This window comes from Equus quagga, chromosome 2 (genome assembly GCF_021613505.1).
Source record: "Equus quagga isolate Etosha38 chromosome 2, UCLA_HA_Equagga_1.0, whole genome shotgun sequence".
Classification (NCBI taxonomy): domain Eukaryota; kingdom Metazoa; phylum Chordata; class Mammalia; order Perissodactyla; family Equidae; genus Equus; species Equus quagga.
The window spans coordinates 27300286-27311233 of NC_060268.1; the positions used below are offsets into that span (position 1 = coordinate 27300286).

Sequence of the window (10948 nt, forward strand, 5' to 3'; positions counted from 1 at the left end):
CTTTTCACTTTTTAACCTTTTGGAGTCCAGCATACTGTTGCTTAAATATTTATTTTCGTTCTATCCTCTTAGCAGCTACTCTGCTAGTTCCAAGTTAGAGGTTTATAGTACAGAAAGAGATGTAGATTGGGAAAGGAAGATAAAGACCAAAGTCCCAAACCTGTAGGGCCAAAAAGTGTCTGTGGTTAAAACCCGACCAATGTGGGTTAGGAATATTAAGCTGTGCAAATACTGTGTGGTGGTCTTGTGATGTGATTACCATTGGAGAAGAAGCTGAGCCCAGCTGAGGGTTTTTGTACAGGTTGCAGGTGCCTGTGAAACACTGTGGCTTCACAGCACAGAAATAAATGGCTGAGTTTGTGGTCTGGGAAGAGGAAATATACAATGAGCTGCGTCGTTCTTTCATGACTGTCATAGCGTTTAATCTTCCACTCTGCTTTTCCCCGAAGGAATGTAAAACAGGTCGACGAGCCGGCCCCCAGGATGTTGGCGAAACCACTGCACATTCTTCACAGAGATGGAAAAATTGCACCGCAGCATTGAACTGGCTCCCTCCTGGAGACTCAGGGCTGGGGGGCTCTGCTCCACCTGCGCCCCTTTCACACCTGATGAGAAACAGAGAAGCAGTCACAGGTGATGGTCACTCTAACACCTACAAAACTCAGAAAGTGCTCCCATAGATTATGAGAAGGACAGAAAGTCTTCAAGACTTGTGAACTCCATTGCTCCCTCCCTCAACATCACTGTGGCTACTGAATCCTTTCAGATTCCCATCTGGGTCAGCCCCAACTCACAGCAAACCTGGGTGCACAAGAGCCCCAGCACAGTGCCCAACAGCCTCTTCATGATGCTCTGCCTTGTTGCTCGGGACATTTTCACATGATATAATAACTAAACCCTGGGGTGATGAGTGTCATGACTTGGTTCTGGAACTGTTCCTGCTTCTGCGACCAATCAGCCTCACTCACAAACCCTGCTCAGGCCCAGACACCCTGTGACGGAAGCCCCACCCTCCAACCTCACCCCTATTGACAACGGACTCGAGGGTGGTGGAGTGAGAGGGCAAAGAGAAAGGTCATTATTCTAGTACTCAAGGGACATTTTCTGATAATCCTGGATGTAGTAGAGAGTATGAGAAGGAAAGGGAGAGGCCTCCTCCAGAGGGACAAGTGCCTCATCTGTGCTAATTACAGCCTGAGGAGGTCCGTAGAAAGAACATCCACATTCTTAAATCCAAAACAGGCACCTGTTCTGACAAAAAGATCTTTACTAACCTATGAGGTGATTATCTGAGACATTCTAGTCATACAAAGTAATAAGAACATAAATGTTATGTATTATATATACACTTAACAAATTCCTATTATTGGAGTATATGACATATTTGGATTGGATCTCTCCTGGAATAGCCAAAACTTGTGGTAAATATTGTTATAAGAAATGAACCTGATAAGACTGTAAATTGTGAAAAAAATAGTATCAATTTGGATATTATTTTTATATATTATCCTTGCTGCTGCATAACATGTTTTGTTTTTCAAATTATTGTCTGTAAAAACTTCCTGTTTTCATACTTGTAGTTCAATTCATCTTTTTCTGTTCTAAATCCTCTGTCTTCCTCTTTTCCTCCCACTTTCTCCAATCATTACATTTCTACTTCCAAATTCTCTCTTTTTTTCCCTTAATTTCTCTCTCTTTCATCTTTTTGGTTTTCTAGTTTCAAGAAAAAGACAAAACGAATATTAAAGAAAGAGTGACATTCAATTGTTTAGAAATAATTTCAAACCTGTGAAATGGAAGTTCATATTTTCCCCAGATATGTAAAAATCTTAGGCAATAAAAATGAAAAAATCATAAAAATCTGATTTCCATACTTTGGAATTCTCCATGTTCCCTTTTGCTTTATATAACTCTGATCCAGGAGTCTTTTCTGATAGATACGGATAAAGATAAAGTCATAGACAAATATAATGACGACAATATAAACGTAGATGTATGCACTGCAGCTATAAGCTTCTAGCACTTGATCAGGGAATAAGGTAGAGGAGTTAATTGAAAGGAATATTCAGCAAAAAGCATACTTTTTTTTTTGTGGTGAGGAAGATTTGCCCTGAGCTAACATCTGTTGCCTATCTTCCTCTATTTGTTTGAGTAAGATTATCACTGAGCTAACATCTGTGCCAATCTTCCTCTATTTTGTATATGCGATGCCATCATAGCATGGCTTGATGAGCGGTGTGTAGGTCTATGCCCGGGATTGAACCTGAGAAACGTGGGCTGCCTAAGTGGAGCATGTGAACTTAACCAGTACACCACCAGGCTGGTCCTAAGAAGCATATTTTTTGTGTGCTGATAATGATTAGTTTTTCCTTACACACAATTATTCTCCCCTCTTTACTAGCCCCCATTTGCACACTCAGAGGATTTCTCAAATCTTTCACAACTGTTCACAACTAGGTCCCTCTGTGTAGTTCCTGGGTTTAAGAAAAGTCTATAGTGCTTCCTAATGGGCTCAAATCTTAAGAAAGGAACACTTCTCACTCAGCAGATATGCATAGCTCAGCCCAGCTGGCTTTTCTAGGGCTGTACCTGTGGATTGACTTGGAGCCACAGAAGTGTCCACAAGGATGGAGAACACCATAAATAGGACCATGAGTCCCCACAGTACCTTTCTATGAAAATAAATTCTTTCATATAATGCAATTTTATGTAATAATATGAAAACAATGTATTTAATTCTTACTCTTAAACTTAAAAAAAATGAGCCCTCCAATGTGATCCAGTTTAGCCCATGTATTTAAGAGTGTTCCAGACTTGAGACAATACAAAAATGAATTAGATACTCTATCTTCCTTCACAGAGCTTGTGATACAATGGGGGAGACAAACATCTCTGTAAATGTAATAAAGTCCTAAAGGACGCCACAATAGAAGCATGCCATAAATACTACATGAACCCCAAGGCAGTAACCATTATTTCAAGCCCATATTACAGGAGACAATGGAAGATGTGATACTGCATGCCTTCTACGGAGGTGACAAGAGACAACAGTAACAAAAGCAAAAATAAGTGATCTTTGAAAGGTGACCCTTTATTTTAAATACAAGGAACAAAGAAGATGAACAAGTATGTGGATCATGGATATTAAGGATATCAAAGGATATTAATATCAAAGGATATTAAGGGCCATGGATCACACACACACAAGTAAATGTATTAAAGAACACAGTAGGGCCTGCCATGTGGCCAAGTGGCTAAGTTCACACGCTCCGCTTTGGTGGCCCAGGGCTTCACCTGTTCGGATTTTGGGTGCGGACATGGAACCACTCATCAGGCCAAGCTGTAGCAGCATCCCACATAGCACAACCAGAAGGCCCTACAACTAGAATATGCAACTAAGTACTGGGGGGCTTTGGGAAGAAGAAGAAGAAAAGAAAAAAAAAAAAGAAGATTGGCAACAGTTGTTAGCTCAGGTATCAATCTTTAAAAAAAAAAGAACACAGGGTCTCTCGGTCACTTGGTTTCCTGGCATAATGTGTGACCTTTAGCAGCTACTAACACCATTTAGGCTCAAGGAAAATGCTTATTCACATATCTTAACTGTTGCCTTTATGAAACCAGTAAACAGTTAGGCGTTGATGATTAGGTAGCTAGTAACTAAAGGTTTTTTTCTTTTTCCAATTACTGATTACAGTTTTTAGTTGTTCCACCTTCAAACTGTTAACTGTGCTGCTTAAGCAATATGCTAACTGACTCGCACTCAGGTCCTATAGATAACATCTCCCTGGAGCCTGGCTCACTATGGTAATGGGGGCTTGAGCTGTTTTTCAGGAAATAGGACCCCACTTGTCCAGTTCAGATCAATTGAGACCACCAACCCATTAACTAGGCCCACACAGATGCCTGACAAGTGACCTTTTGATGTCAAGAGGCTAAAAACTCTACCCTCAGATTATCCTCATACCATCATTTTGTGAACGTGTCCTATGAAGAGGCATGAAGTCTGACTATGCTTGCGCAGATCATCAATTACCTTGCCTCTCCTCACCTCCAATCATCTACCTCCACACTTCAGACCACCTTTACCCCATAAATATCCTGACTCCCCATTTTCAGGGAGGCAGGTTTGAATCTCATTCTCCCATTTCCTCACTTGGCTGCCTTGTGATTAAAATGCTCACTCTGCTGCAATCTCTCCATCTTGGTGTTTGGCTTTCCAAACAACAGACAAAAATGAACCTGTTCGGTAATACTTGAAACTGCAGTTGAATATCAGAACAATCTGTGGACCGTGCTGCTGCTGACACAGAGGGCAGACTTTGATTTGGAAGTTGAGGGGAGTTTAGGGAAGACAAAAGAAAAATTAACTAGCTCAATCTTTCATCTCAGATACATGGATGCAGTAGATTCTTGCATAATGAAATATTGCTTCCTGGGAGTGCTGAAGACCCATTTTCTTTCTTCTCTTATGCACCCATCTGTGGTTCTGAAGGACGCTCATGAATCAGCACAGTATTCACAACAGTTGCCCGTGATGGCTGGAACGCTTTGCAATAGGAAACAAAATTACTTTTAAATTGTATATATTTATTCTAGACCAATCCTGCATACAGAGTGATAGTGATTATTTACTTTAGAAATTAGATTGGCATTGAAACTGTGAATAATTTTGTGAATAGTTTTATTTGTATAAAAATATCTATCAAGTTTTAAAGTAAATTTTAAGTAAAATTTCAGTTTTAAATACATCTTATTAAAACTGTTCATTATTAATTATTATTTGTATTTTGCTTCATAGCTTTAGTAGATTATTTTAAGAGAAAAATACCTGTTTTTGAAAACATATGAAAATAATTTTAGTTTGTGCTCTTGTCTCAGACTCTATTAATAATAATAATCAACTGAAAACAGATTTGGAGGTAAAAGGGGTAGAGACTGAGGACCTCTGTACTTTCACTGAATTAGAAAGTGAAATGATCTGTAGACACTGAAGATCAGATGAACTGTTCAAGTATGTTGCAAATGTTTACTAATGGCACTGTGATAAATAGTGTAGAAAAATAAATAATGATAATTAAGGAATCTCTAACTATTATTGAGCACTCAGCAGGTATTAGAGAAATCTATTTACACGGGAGAAAAAAAGGAGAGAGGTAGCCTAGGTGGGTCTGATAAAGAAAGAGTGGGTCACTCATAGAACAACCAACTCCAATATTCCACATACAACTTCGGCATAGTGTCGTGTTTAATTTAGAATGCCTGGTACTGGGAGTGGGGGGCAGGGGAGTGTCACTGGATAAAGAAGATCTTCTTTCCTTCATTCTATATTGTCTTTGGAAAGATCACCTTGTGTACATCCTTAAATGCCAGCTTTAAGTCCACCAATCTCAAATATTTCAGTCAAAGAGCTGAAGTTCTTTGAGGAAAGAAGCCTCTCAGGATACTAGTAAAATAATCTGGAAATATTGAAGTTTGAAATAACCAGTTGTCCTTCGTTTTCTGATTGCTTGAGAGATGAGATTAACACTGTAAAGCAGTTCTCTGATTTGCCTGATACCAACTCACATGGCCAACCTCAAGCCATCTTAGCCCATCACTATTTCAACAGACCAGCGGGCAAGTAACGTCCTTCAGCTTGTTGAAAATCCTATAGCCTCATTCCCTTTAGAATCCTGACTCTAGAGGATAAAAATGTTGCACTTCAGAAAACAAGACTTTCCTTTGCAAAACAGAAAAGAAAACAGTCTAAGATTTCCATAGGAACTAGATACTTCTCAGGATTCTGTATTCTCTGTACGTTAGCTTCCACAGAATATGCCAACTTTCTGAATGTAACTTAGGCTGAGACCCTAAGTCTTTTGAGCTACAGTGTCTCAGGAAGCTTGTGTTCAGCTCTCCCTGCAGTCCCAGGCACGGTGCCACTCAGTGCACAGAAGTACTTGACAGAGTCACTCCAATGGGTTGAAGATTTCCTCAGGTGGAAGGAGGTGTCACTCTTCTTAAATTCAGCCTCAAAATTTTGGATTTCTGAAACAACGCTGTTTCCAGATGTGTACTTCAGAAGAAGCTGGAGTCCTTGGTTGGGATATCGCACATACCAGAAGAGGTCCGGTAGAACAAAAGATGAGCAGTTGCACCTCACCTCCAGAGGGGCTCCTTTAGAGACAGTGATGTGGACGTCAGGATGGGTCACTGACTGGGCTCCAGTTCCCCCTGAAACATCAATGCTGTTTCAATGAACTCAGCTAAAACAAAAAGTCTCCATTCAGAGTCAAACCGGAACAATGTTCCATTCGTGGACAAGGGAGTAAATGGAACGGTACTCACTCAGGAACAGGAGCACCCCAAGCATCAAGGTGAACACCAAGGTCATGGCTGAGCAGTAAAGAAGCAGGGAGCTCCGTTATGGGACATTCCCCTCAAACAAACAAAAATCTGGTGACGGGGCACTTGACCCCAGTTGTTCTGAGGTTGAGGAGGAACGACAGGGGCTTAGATCTCTTCTTCTTAGGGATGATGTAGGGACTGTTCTGAAGAGAGGCTTTTGTGACAAAACTGCCTGCCTCTCGTGTCCGAGATTCTTTATGAGTCATTGTCTAAAGAATGTGGTCAGAATAGCTTTTTAACTGTAGGAAAGGAAGGTTTTTGTAAGTTTATTCTGATCTTTTAGAATTTCCAATTTAGGCAACAACGCCCTCCAGCGGCCAAATAGAGAGCTAAGGAGAAGTTCATAATTTTTGCGAATCTTCCCGCCTCTTTCCTGCCCTTCTATAGATCATTTTCAAAGCATTAGGATTATGTGCAGAGGAGGATTTATGTTTTGTAGGCACTGCAACTTATAAAGTGAGGGCTTTTTAAAAGAACATAAAATTATGAATAACAAATTGGATAAAAATAATTTTTTAGAATGAGAAATAAAATATTAACAAATTACAAATTTTAAAAACCTAATACTGCAAACGTCATAAAATCTAGAAAATTATATCATATTTTATTATTTATTTCCCTGACACATTTCTATGACACTTTTTTGTTTCTATGTTATTTTGGCTCCATACTTTTTAATTGTCTTTTCATGTGACAATAAATTTGTAATATTTCCTATACGGGACAAAGAAAGAGAACTCCGTCTTTACTCCTAGTATGGTCTATCAAAATTTGTTTATTTTTTAAAAATTCACAGGGCACTATGAAAATGCCATGTAAATTTTTAGGGTTATAGTCCAATTTTGGAAAATGTCTAAGTTACTATATGCTGTAAGATTTCATTACATTTCAGGTTTTCTTACATTGTAATGAATCCTAAATATTATTAACGATAATACTCATTAACCAGTTTATAAAGTCTGTTTTAGTTCCTTATTGCTGTGCAACAAATTACCATGAACTTTGTGACTTAGAACAACACCCATTTATCATCTTACAGTTTCTGTAGATCAGAAGTCTGGGCACAACTAAGCATCGAATTATGTTTATTTCTCTCTAAAACTATTGTACTACTGTGGTTTATTTCAACACCACGTTTAAACACAGAATTATGTAATGCATCAAAACGGCATATAATGTAAAAGAATTAAAATCATAAAGAGTATGTTCTTTGGCCACAATGGACTAAAACTACAAATAAATAACAGAAAGATAACAGGAAAATCTCCAAATCTTGGAAACTAAACAACACATTTCTTAATAATCTAAAGGTCACAGAAAATGCCTCAAGGGAAATCAAACATACATGGAACTGAATGGAAATGAAATTAAAATGTATCAAAATTTGTGGGATACAGCCAAAGCAGTGCTGAGAGGGAAAGTCATAGCACTAAATGCAAATATTAGAAAAGAATAAAAGTCTCTATTCAATCATTTAAGCTCACACCTCAAGAACCTAGAAAAAGAAGAGAAAAAAATAATCCAAGACAAGCATAAGGAAGGAAATAAAGATAAAAGCAGAAATCAATGAAATTAAACTTAGAAAAATAGAGAAAATCAATGAAACAAAGAGCTGGATCTTTAAAAAGACCAGTAAAACTGGCAAACTTCTAGCAAAACAGACAAAGAAAAAAATGGGGAAGAGTTAAGCAGGCTAACTAGAAGTGGGGAACCCAAGCGACTGGTTAATGGTGAATATTTGCCTTTCTCCATTTGCTCCTGAGTTGGGTGAACCTCTTAAACATTATGCTAAGTGAAAGAGGCCAAACACAAAAGGCCACATATTGTGTGATTCTATTTATAGGAAATGTGCAGAATAGGTAAATCCATAGGGATAGAAAGCAGATTGGTTGTTGCCAGGGGCTGGGGGGAGGGAAGAATGGTGAGTAACTGCTTAATGGGTATGTGGTTTCCTTTAAGGGTGATGACAAGGTTTGAAACTTGGTAGGGGTGGTGGTTGCACAACATTGTGAATGTACTAGATGCCACTTAATTGTCCAGTTTAAAAGAGTGAACTGTATGGCATGCAAATTAATCTCAATAAAGCTATTATTTATACCCAAGTTGATAAAAATGTAAAGAGCAAAGAAATCACAATTTAACTTCAGATCATTATATCAAGGTTTTTTATATTTAATTGCTTCTATCTGGAGAGAGAGTCAATTTAGAAAACCACTTAATGGAGAAAGGTTCCTCAACTTTAAAATAGGACATGTGGTTGGAGCCCCAGGCTCAGAGTTTGGGTGTTGGTGACAGGTGCGCATGGAGCACTGTGCCTCACGGCACAGAGGTAGGTGGCAGAGTCGCCAGGCTGGGAAGCTGCAATGTACAAAGCACTATGTCTTGATGATTTATCCAACGAGGCTTTCATTCTTCCACTTATTTGTTCTGCCTGATTTGACTGGATCAACAACAGAGAAGCCAGCCCTTTTCCAGGGTCCTGCCTAAACCACTGAAGGAACAAAATAGCACTATCGGTGTAGCTGCAGTTGAGAGCCAAGCTGTCTCCCTCTCGGACACTCAGAGCTTCAGGACTCTGCTCCACCTGCTGTTTACTGCTCACCCCTGTTCAGAGAGAGAACACAGAGAGAGGGACTGGTTAGTGGCTAATTATTCTCTGGAAATTAATTTTAAATTTACTTTTTCGATCTTTACAGAAACTCCCAGCAAACCACACTGGTACAACTCCTTATCTTTCTCTCTCTTCCCTGAGGAGAAATGTCCCAGAGTCTGTCTGATCTTTGCCCATTTCCAGGTCCCTCTAACTCACAGTCTAGTTGTAACCAAAGGATGAGCAGACTCAGGGGTTTGTCCATTCTTCTGTCCCTCAGTCTCACTGAGAACTGATCTTCTCTCTGTGATATTGACAAGGGCTCACAAGATAAAGGATCTGGTTTGCTGTCTTATATGTTCAAACATTTCTACAGGAAACACAGAGTCAGCCAGGCCAATCAGAGACAAGTCACACACACACACACACACACACACACACCCATCTGCAAAGAGTGGTAGGTGGAAATGGAAACACTGCCATCTCAAGACCAAGCCCAGCATTGACAGAGAAATGCTTCTCCCTCCTTCTCCTATTGAATGCAAACAATCTTTTAAATATAAGATTTGCAGAATGTCATTAAATCAGTGCATAAAAAGAAATGTGTAGAATAAACGCTTATGTTAGAAAAGAGGAAATCTAAATTTTTACTATACGGTTACAGCTGCTTCCTCCAGATTCCTATATTTACTACCTCTTCTTGCCACTTCAGCCCTTAAGGACTGGTTTCCTTTAACTCACACTTTCTTGGAAAGTCCCTTTATATCTCTTCTCACTTATCAGATTGCAGACTTAAGAATGATACAGTTAATATTCAGTGTGTGTAATAATGTCAAGAAATGGGCACTCATCTCTGATACCTGAAGTGAAAACTAATAAAGATTTACAGAGTATTTACATATCTTTGGATGCCAGAAATTCCACTTGGCTGGGAATTTTTCCTTAAGAAATACCTTTATAGGGGCTGGCCTCGTGGCCGAGTGGTTGAGTTCACTCGCTCTGCTGCAGGCGGCCCAGTGTTTCGTTGGTTCGAGTCCTGGGCACAGACATGGCACTGCCATCAAACCACACTGAGGCAGCGTCCCACATGCCACAACTAGAAGGACCCACAATGAAGAATATACAACTATGTACCGGGGGGCTTTGGGGAGAAAAAGGAAAAAAAATAAAATCTTTAAAAAAAAAAAAAGAAGTACCTTTATAAAAATATGTATAAAATTGTACATTGCATGCAGCAGGAAAATTTTAAACATCTTTCAATACATCATGGTAGAATTGCTACCAAACATAAACACAGGTTTGTTTGGTCACCACACAGTAGGGCCAATAACAAATGTCAGGATTGTGGCAAAGAGGTTTTTTTGTTACTGAACAGCAGTCAGACGAAGAGATGAGAGTTACAACTCAGATCCGCCTCCTTGGGAGGAAAAAGGTAGGGATTTTTCTTTGGGGTTTTGGGTAGAAGACGGAGAGAATGTGCTGGGGTTTCAGGTAGGGGTGAGGGAACACGTGGCCACACTGGGTGGAGCCTTCCCACCAGCCTGTGTTTGGGCTTGAAAATTGAATCTTGAAGTCTGGACCTTGAATTTCTGGGAAAGACAGTTCATTATGTACTAAGGAGGGACAGAAAGACCTGGTTAGTTTTAAACAACAGTCATTATGCTGAATATGCACAGCCACGGTTAGAAAAGTTTCTCTCAAAATTTTTTGCTCTAGAGAAGATTTTTTAACCACTTGGTTCTTGGTCTTAGAACTTTATTATGATATACTATACAAGTTGTGAAAAAGAATAAGCAGGTGTATTTTCTGACTTGCAAGGATTTCTCTGACATTCAATCAAATCTCAGTACTTTACACATAAATGTGACCTCATTTTTGTTTTAAACAGCATCCTTATTATGAATATGTATATAAATGAATCAACACAATTGAAGTGCTCACAAAAACTTTAACAGTAATTGAGAACGTGTG

The 10948-nt window shown here is 39.2% G+C and overlaps 1 pseudogene; it reads right to left on the bottom strand.

Moving 5' to 3' along the window:
- Positions 1-255: 255 nt before the first annotated feature.
- Positions 256-846, bottom strand: LOC124235061 (T cell receptor alpha variable 22-like; annotated as a pseudogene).
- Positions 847-10948: the final 10102 nt, after the last annotated feature.